This window comes from Chiloscyllium plagiosum, unplaced genomic scaffold, assembly GCF_037043375.1.
Source record: "Chiloscyllium plagiosum isolate Xiang-an unplaced genomic scaffold, Cpla_swu_hap1 HiC_scaffold_45, whole genome shotgun sequence".
Classification (NCBI taxonomy): Eukaryota; Metazoa; Chordata; class Chondrichthyes; order Orectolobiformes; family Hemiscylliidae; genus Chiloscyllium; species Chiloscyllium plagiosum.
In genome coordinates, this window is record NW_028270183.1 from 18883570 (window position 1) to 18891966 (window position 8397).

At 46.1% G+C, this 8397-nt stretch overlaps 1 long non-coding RNA gene across 1 annotated transcript in view; it reads left to right on the plus strand.

The window, feature by feature from the left end:
- LOC148136405 (uncharacterized) overlaps positions 1 to 7379 on the plus strand; it is an 84607-nt gene extending 77228 nt beyond the window's left edge. The window contains exon 3 of the long non-coding RNA XR_015754471.1: positions 7281 to 7379. This is a non-coding gene — a long non-coding RNA (uncharacterized LOC148136405). The remainder of the gene's footprint in view (positions 1 to 7280) is intronic.
- Positions 7380 to 8397: the final 1018 nt, after the last annotated feature.

Here is an 8397-nt window from a genome sequence, read left to right on the forward strand (position 1 = left end):
TATACATTGGGGAGACAGGCCACGTACTTGTGGAACGTTTCAGAGAACACCTCTGGGACACCCGCACCAACCAACCCAACCGCCCCGTGGCTGAACACTTTAACTCCCCCTCCCACTCCGCCAAGGACATGCAGGTCCTTGGCCTCCTCCATCGCCAGACCATGGTAACACGACGCCTGGAGGAAGAGCGCCTCATCTTCCGCCTAGGAACCCTCCAGCCACAAGGGATGAATGCGGATTTCTCCAGCTTCCTCATTTCCCCTCCCCCCACCTTGTCTCAGTCCCAGCCCTCAGACTCAGCACCGCCTTCTTGACCTGCAATCTTCTTCCCGATCTCTCCGCCCCCAACCCCTCTCCGGCCTATCACCCTCACCTTAACCTCCTTCCATCTATCGCATTCCCAACGCCCCTCCCCAAAGTCCCTCCTCCCTACCTTTTATCTTAGCCTGCTTGGCACACCCTCCTCATTCCTGAAGAAGGGCTTATGCCTGAAATGCGATTCTCCTTCTCCTTGGATGCTGCCTGACCTGCTGCGCTTTTCCAGCAACACATTTTTAAGGTCTACAGGGATTCCAATTTCAGTAGAAATGCACTCACACATGCTCAAGAAGCTAATTGACTTCAAAAGAAATACCAGTAATGCAACAGAAAGCACAGATTTGGTGTGAAGATAAGGGTCCCACAATTAGTATCACTGCAGGCCCCAAACTCACCCAGGAGGCGTTCCAAAGAGCAACACCAGATTCCATTCCAAGCAGCTATCTCCAGAGGAAGAATTCCAACAGCTAATTCCAGTGGCTACTTCCAAAGAGCTATCTCCAGAAGAGAGATCCCAACGGCAATCCCGAAACCTACCGACGCAGGCCTGTTCCGAAACAGGGGAAGCAATGGCAAATGGTCATGACCAGTGGACCGAAAAACCGACCAACTCTGAAAAACAGCGACCCGACCAGCAGTGCAAGGCCTCAGACACGGCCTGAGGTGAAAACTGGGCCCACTAAACCACAGAAGGTTAGGAGAACCAAGTTAGACCACCCAATAGATCCACAGCAGGTGTTACCGCATCAGCAGACTCAACCCAGGCTGAAGGCCTATACAGCCTGAAGGCCTCATCCAAGCGCGATGTACAGCCAGTGGGACCAGCCAACTGTATTTCAAAATCACGTTTCTCTCAGCGATGAGTTGAAACTCCTGAGACCCCAAAGTTTCTGACCTAGCTAGCAGGGAGGGGAAAGTGGGTGGTGAGTGTGTGGGACCACAAGAGGCTTATGCCCAAAACATCGATTCTCCTGCTCCTCGGACGCTGCCTGACCTGCTGTCTTTTCCAACAGTACACTCTCGACCCAAGGGTAGGAAGCCTGATGAACATTTGCGTGGTTAAAACTCTTGTTTTAAGTTCTATTGGCATTAATCTAGCTAATAGTGTATTTAATAGTATTACTGTCCTCTGTATAATTGTCTTAATTTCACTGTTTATTGCATTCACCTTTATTTTCTTGTATTAGACTTACCTTTTGTCTTTAAATAAATGCAGAGGTTTTCTGCCCTACTTCATTTCTCATTCCGATGTAAGTTGTGTCTTGAACTAGGGATCTGGAGGTGGGTCATTCTGAGGAAGGGTCACCCGACCCGAAATGTTAACTCCGTTTTCTCTTTACAGATGCTGCCAGACCTGCTGAGCTTTTCCAGCAATTTCTGTTTTTGTTTCTCAGCATCACCCTGTCAATCCCGTTCGTAAGAATCTTAATATTTCTCACAGAGTAGGAGGTTAACACTTGGAGAGGTAAATGGTTAACTATTCTTTTTTAGTCACTCATGATCGGTGGTTATGTAATCATCCAATCCCAACAGTGTGGGAACAGGCCATTCGGCCCAATAAGTCCAAAGTGATCCTCCGAAGACTATCCCACCCAGACCCATTCCCTTGTCCTATTACTCTACATTTTCCCTGACTAATGCACCTAACCTACACATCTCTGAACACTATAGGCAATTTAGATTAGATTCCCTACAGTATGGAAACAGACCCTTCAGCCCAACAAGCCCAGACCGACCCTCTGAAGAAAAACCCACCTGTATTTACTCCTGCCTAATGTACCTAACACTATGGGCATTTAGTTCGCACATCTTTGGATTGTGGGAGGAAACTGGAACACCCAGAGGAAACCCACAGAGACATGGGGAGAATATGCAGACTCCACTCAGCTGGAGGCTGGAATTGAACCTGGGTCCCTGGTGCTGTGAGACAGCAGTGCTAACCACTGAGCCACCATGCCACCCATAATGTCACACCATGGAGACTCTCTGAAAAAAGATGTTACTGTTCTCAATTCCTAAGGTGGAGATGGTTCTTGGAACATTGAGGAAACTTTGTCTCTAAAAGACTCCAACTAGTGCTCTTAAATAATGTGGAGCACCCAACCTCTTCCAAGACTTGCACCACAATGATAAAGATGATGTCATGGCGGATCTGACTGTGGATTCTAATTTCCTCTCTGACCATCTCTGCCCCCGACTCCTTTGTCAGCCAAGAATCTATTGAACTCTGCCTGAAAAATCTCTTGCTCAGTGGGGAAGAGAAATTCACACCCTCTGTGAAGGAAGAAAATCCTCCTCTTCTCCATCGTCCACAGGGGACCCCTTACTTTTAAATAATTTCCAATGGTTCTAACCTCTCCCATGAGGGGAAACATCCCAGAACATTGCACACAGCTGCGTTTCGAGATCTCTTTAAGTAAAAACAACACATTGCAGATTGCTACAAATCTGAGACAGTAAGATTAAGGAACAATATATAAGTAAAGATATTGAGGTTCTACTCAAGAATAAAGAGAAAAAAAGAATCATATGTTAAGATATAGTCACCTGGGATGAACTGAATCTCTTGAAGAGTAGGATGCGTGTCGGGCCATTCTTGAGAAGGATATCAGGAAGGCAAAGAGGGGATATGGGATGGCTATGGCAGAGAAAGCTAAAGAAGTATCAAACTGTTTCTACAAATACATCAAGAGCAAAAGAGCGACTCTAGAGAGAGTAGGGCCCCTTAAAGATCTATAGTGGCCTTTGTATTGAACCTCAGGAGGTGGGTGAGATATTACATGAATATTTTGCATCAGCTTTTACAGTGGAGAAAGAAATGGAGGTTAGAGATCTCAGCGAAATAAATATCCATGTTTCGAAAGCAGTCTACATCACAGAAGAGGAAGTGCTGGAGATCTTGGAAAATATTGAGCTGGATAAATCTCTGGGATCTGATCTAGTGTATCCCAGGATGTTGTGGGGAGTTAAGGAGGAAATTGCGGGGTCCCTTGCAGAAATATTTGTGTCATCGATAAACACAGGTGAGGATATCTGGTCGGCATGGACGGGTTGGGCCGAAGGGTCTGCTTCCGAGCTTACATCTCTATGACTGTAAGTACCAGAGGACTGGGGGATGGCTAATGTTGTGCCACTGTTTAAGAAAGGCTGTAAGTCAAAGTCTGGGAACTATTAGATCTGTGAGTCTGACATTGGCAGTGGGTAAGTTGTTGGAGGTGATTCTGAAAGAGAGAGGTTATGAGCATTTCAAGAAGCAAGGATTGATTAGGGATAGTCAGCATGGTTTTTGTGTAAGGAAAATTGTGTCTTACAAACTTGATTGTGTTTTTTTAATGAAGTTACCAAAAAGATGGATGAGGGCAAAGCAGTAGATGTTGTTTATTTGGATTTTAGTAAAACTTTTAACAAGGTTCCACTTGGTAGACTAATGAGTAAAGTTAGGCCACATGGGATTCAGGGTGGGCTTGCCAATTGGATACAAAATTGGCTTAACGGCAGGAGGCAGAGGATTTTGGTGGAGGTTTGCTTAACGGCCGGTGAACAGCAGTCCTCCGTAAGGATTGGTGCTGGGTCCACTTTTGTTTGTCATTTGTAAATGATTTGGATGGTTAACACGTTTGCAGCTGACACCAACATTGGTGGTATAGAGGGCAGTGAAGAAGGTTTATCTAAGATTACACAGTGATCTTGATCAATTGGGACAATGGGCTGAGGAGTAGCAGATGGAATTTAATTTGGATAAATGTGAGGTATTGCATATTAGTAATACATACAAGGGTAGGCCTTATACAATTAATGGTAGGGCCCTAGGTAGTGCTGTAGAACAGAGAGACCGAGGGGTTCAGGTACATAATTGTTTGAAGTTTGGGTCACATGTAAACAGGGTGATTAAGAAGGTGTTTAACATGCTAGCCGTCACTGCTCAGAGTTGGGATGTCATGTTGAGATTGTACAGGTTGTTGCTGGAGTACAGTGTCCAGTTGTGGTCATCCTGTTAAAGAATGAATATTATTAAACTGGAGAGGGTTCAGAAAAGATTTATCAATGTGTTGCTGGGGAGGGAGAGTTTGAGATATAAATTAGACAGGAAAGGCTGAGTTGAGGAAGTTGAGGTGTGGTGACCTTCTCCAGGTTTATAAAATCATGAGGGGTATGGATCAGGTTAATGACAAGGGTCATTTCCCAAGGGTGGGAGAGTTCAAAATTAGGGAGCATATTTTTAAGATGAGAAGAGAAAGATTTATAAAGGACATGGGGGCAATTCTTTTTACACAGAGAGTGGTTCGTGTGTGGAATGAACTTTCAGAGGAAGTGATGGATGTGGGTACAGTTACAACATTTAAAATAGATTTGGATAAGGACATGAAGAGGAAAGGTTTGGAGGGAGATGGGCCCAGTGCAGGAACAAGTGGAACTACTTTAGTTTGGGATTATGGTCGGCATGGACTGGCTTGACTGAAGAGATTAGATTAAATTCCCTACAGTGTGGAAACAGGCCCTTCGGCCCAACCAGTCCACACCGACCCTGCGGAGAGTAACCCACCCAGACCCATTTCCCTCTGACTAATTGACCTAATACTATAGGCAATTTAACATGGCTAATCCACCTGATCTGCACATCTTTGGACTGTGGGAGGAAACCACAGCACCCGGAGGAAACCCACGTAAACACAGGGAGAACGTGCAAACTCCACACAGGCCGTCACCCGAGGCTGGAATTGAACCTGGGACCCTGGTGCTGTGAGGCTGCAGTGCTAACCACTGTACCACCCTTGTGCTGTTCCTGTGCTGTAGGACCCTACGACTTTCTGACTATGACCAAGAATGCTGGAGAAACTCAGCTGGTCTGGCAGCATCTGTGGAGAGAGAAACACAGTTAACATTTCGAGTCTGCTATGAGTCATCTTCAGAACTTGGAATCAAGATCTCTTTATCAATCCAATTGAGCATCAGAGAGGTAAAACAGTGCCTGCTTTCCGATTTAGTGACATATCTGATTGCTTTGTGAGAAATATTGACCTTGGATGATGACTAACACACATTGCATTTCCTGTCCTTGCTTCTCGTGAATCTAACACTTCGACACTAAATTGTGTTGGATTTTCTTTTCCTCCTGTTTGACTCATTGTGATTTCACCTAAAGTGCAAACCATACTGAAATGGGACTAGAGAAGCGCTGAAGTTATTCTCCGTGCTCGGAGCTGCAGAAAATCATTCAGTTTATTCAGCTCAGCCTGTCTTTGTGTCCTGTCACCGAGTGCAAGTTGGAAATTGTCTGACCCAAAGCCTGTGTAAAAGTCTCTCACTCATGTTGGAGGCTCGATTATGGTCCGAGCGTGGGGAGTGGGAGCAAAATGAGGCCTGGACGAAACAGTCTCCTGAAACCGTTACCCAGAGCCAGGCATTTCAGAGGAGCGGATCTCAGCAGTGTCAGGGCTTGAAAGGGTTAATGTCTGGAATGGAGTCAGTAATACCTTACACTGCGATGAATGGGTGAGATTGTGTGTGTGTGTGTGTTTGTGTGTGAGAGAGAGAGATGGAGAGAAACATATAGTCTGGCTCTAATATGTGGGTCATCATCATTATCATCATTGGTGATCCCTCACAGACGAGGGTGACATTGTTTCACTCTAAAGGTGAGTCGATCAGGAGTCTGTACAGATTGATGAGGCTACCACTGATTCTGTTACATTTGGGGCAGAAGGTGGCCATGGGAATGGGTGGGTGGGATGTTGCTGAGGCAGGGCGTTACTTACGCTATTCATGCCCAACTTCAGCTTTTTCCCGACGGTGAGTCTCGAGGTGACCGACACCTTCCCGGATGCTCCTCCTCCAGTTCGAGACGGCCTCGGGCCAGTGATCGCACTTCACCAGTGAGGCCTTGAGGGTCTCAGCTTCCTCTGTCCGCCTGGGGCTCGCCTGCCATTTCCGTGGGAGCAAGTGAAAGGATTTGGGGTGGGGTGTTGGGTTAGGGTGGGAGGGCTGGATGTTGTAAGGAAAAGCCTTGGGCCATTTGCCAGATTGGGTCAAGGTCCCCCATCAGGCCCCCACTCCAGCCTGGCCCGTAGTGCCTGAACTACATGAAGCGCTTTGAAGTTGAGCTTTATAACGTGGAGGGAGGTCCACTCTGTTTATAAAATGGAGTCATAGAATCACCGGGGTCTACAGCACAGAAAAATGCCCTTTGGCCCATCAAGCCAGGGAAAAGCGACCCCCTAACTATTCTAATCCCATTTTCCAGGCCTTGGCCCATAAAATAGCATGCCTTGGCGCTCTGGGTAGGTCTCCAGCTTTGAGAGCCCTTTATGTCGAACTCCATCTTGAAAACATTCAATGATTCGGGCCTCAACCATTTTCTGTGGCAGAGAATTCCACAGGCTCCCAACTCACTTGATGAAGACATTCCTCCTCATCTCAGTCCTTTATCGTTATCAAGTCATCTTAAATCACGAATGTTCCTCATCACCACCCCCCCCCATCCCACCTTCCAGAGGACATCTTCCCAGGTGGTTACCTTCTCACAATTCTTCATCACGTTGTTCTGTTTATGATTCCACCGCCACGAGGTCTTTTCACCTAGTGGCCCTGATGTTGGCTGGGTGAGCTTTGGCCTACAAGGCAAAAGTGAACTGGTTTAATTTCGTAGACCACATCCACGATTGGGCTACACCACAACAGTTGCTCTCTCTTCCACAACGAATGGCAACAATAAAGCAAAACCACAACAAAACCAAAATGCTGTGCAGCCATTTTGACATGATGGAGTACACTTGCAGGTTTCGTAGGAATAAAGCCTGAGAGGTTTTCAGATTTGCTTATCACTGTCATGTCATCTCAGGAGTGGGACCTCATCAGAGCAATGGAAACATTAGGATAGGTGACCTCAAATTTGGTTGGAAAGATGGGCTTTAAAGAAGGGAAGAACTTTCATTTATATTGCATTCTTTTTTATTCTTTCACAGGATGTGGGTATCGCTGGCTGGGCCAGCATTTATCTCCTAATCCTTATTGCCCTGAGGGCAGTCAAGAGTCAACTGCGTTGTTGCAGGTCTGGAGTCACATGCAGGTAAGGAGGGCAGTTTCCTTCCCGAACGGACATTAGTCCCGACAATCGACAATGGATTCACGGTCACCATTAGATTCTTAATTCCAGATTTTTATTGAATTCAAATTCCAAAACATGGTATAGTGGGATTTGAACCTGGGTTCCCAGGTTAACAGACCAGTGATAATACCACTAGGTCATTACCTTGTGTCTTGAAGGTTACATTATGCCCAAATATGTCTCACAGCCAATAGAAAATAGGAGCAGGAAGAAGGCCAATCAGCACTTCAAGTCTACTCAATATTATGGTCATTACTGATCAACGAAATCAATACTCTTTGATCCCTTTAGCTTTAAGAACTATCTCTAATCCCTTCTTGAAAATATTCAATGAGGTCCTTATAAAGAGTTGGAATGTACAGACCGTGACAGCTAATCGGTACATAGCACGTTACCGCAAACAGGAATGAGACAAAGTGCAGGTATTCCGTTATTGTCAAATGAAAAAGGGAGAACGCCCCCTCATGGTGGTCTTTGGGGTGCCGTGGAGCACCTTGTGTTTAGCAAAGAGGGCAAATTGGGTCACGGGCCATCAGATATTCCTGACTGAGGTGGTCTTCTCAGGGTGTGTCCCTTTCGATGTAAGTTTGCTCACTGAGCTGGAAGGTTCAGCTTCAGACATTTCATCACCATGCTAGGTAGCATCAGCAGTGAGACTCTGGATGAAGCTCTGGTTTATATGGCCCACTTTTTATTTATGTGTTTAGGCTTCCTTGGGTTAGTGACGTCATTGCCTGTGGTGATGTCATTTCCTGTTCTTTGTCCCTTTGCTTGGGTGATGCCAATGTTTGAAATTGCAAGGTACGGACCAGGTGAATGCAGCATTCTGGGATTGAGTGAGGGTTGCTTCCCTGGGAGATGTGGCAGACTGTCAGCTGACCAGCCGGTTATTGGGTTGATGGGAAGGAACAGCATATCAAAGAGTTGTCTCAAATTGTAACAGCCACTGGGACATGAACAGCAGAGAGACAACC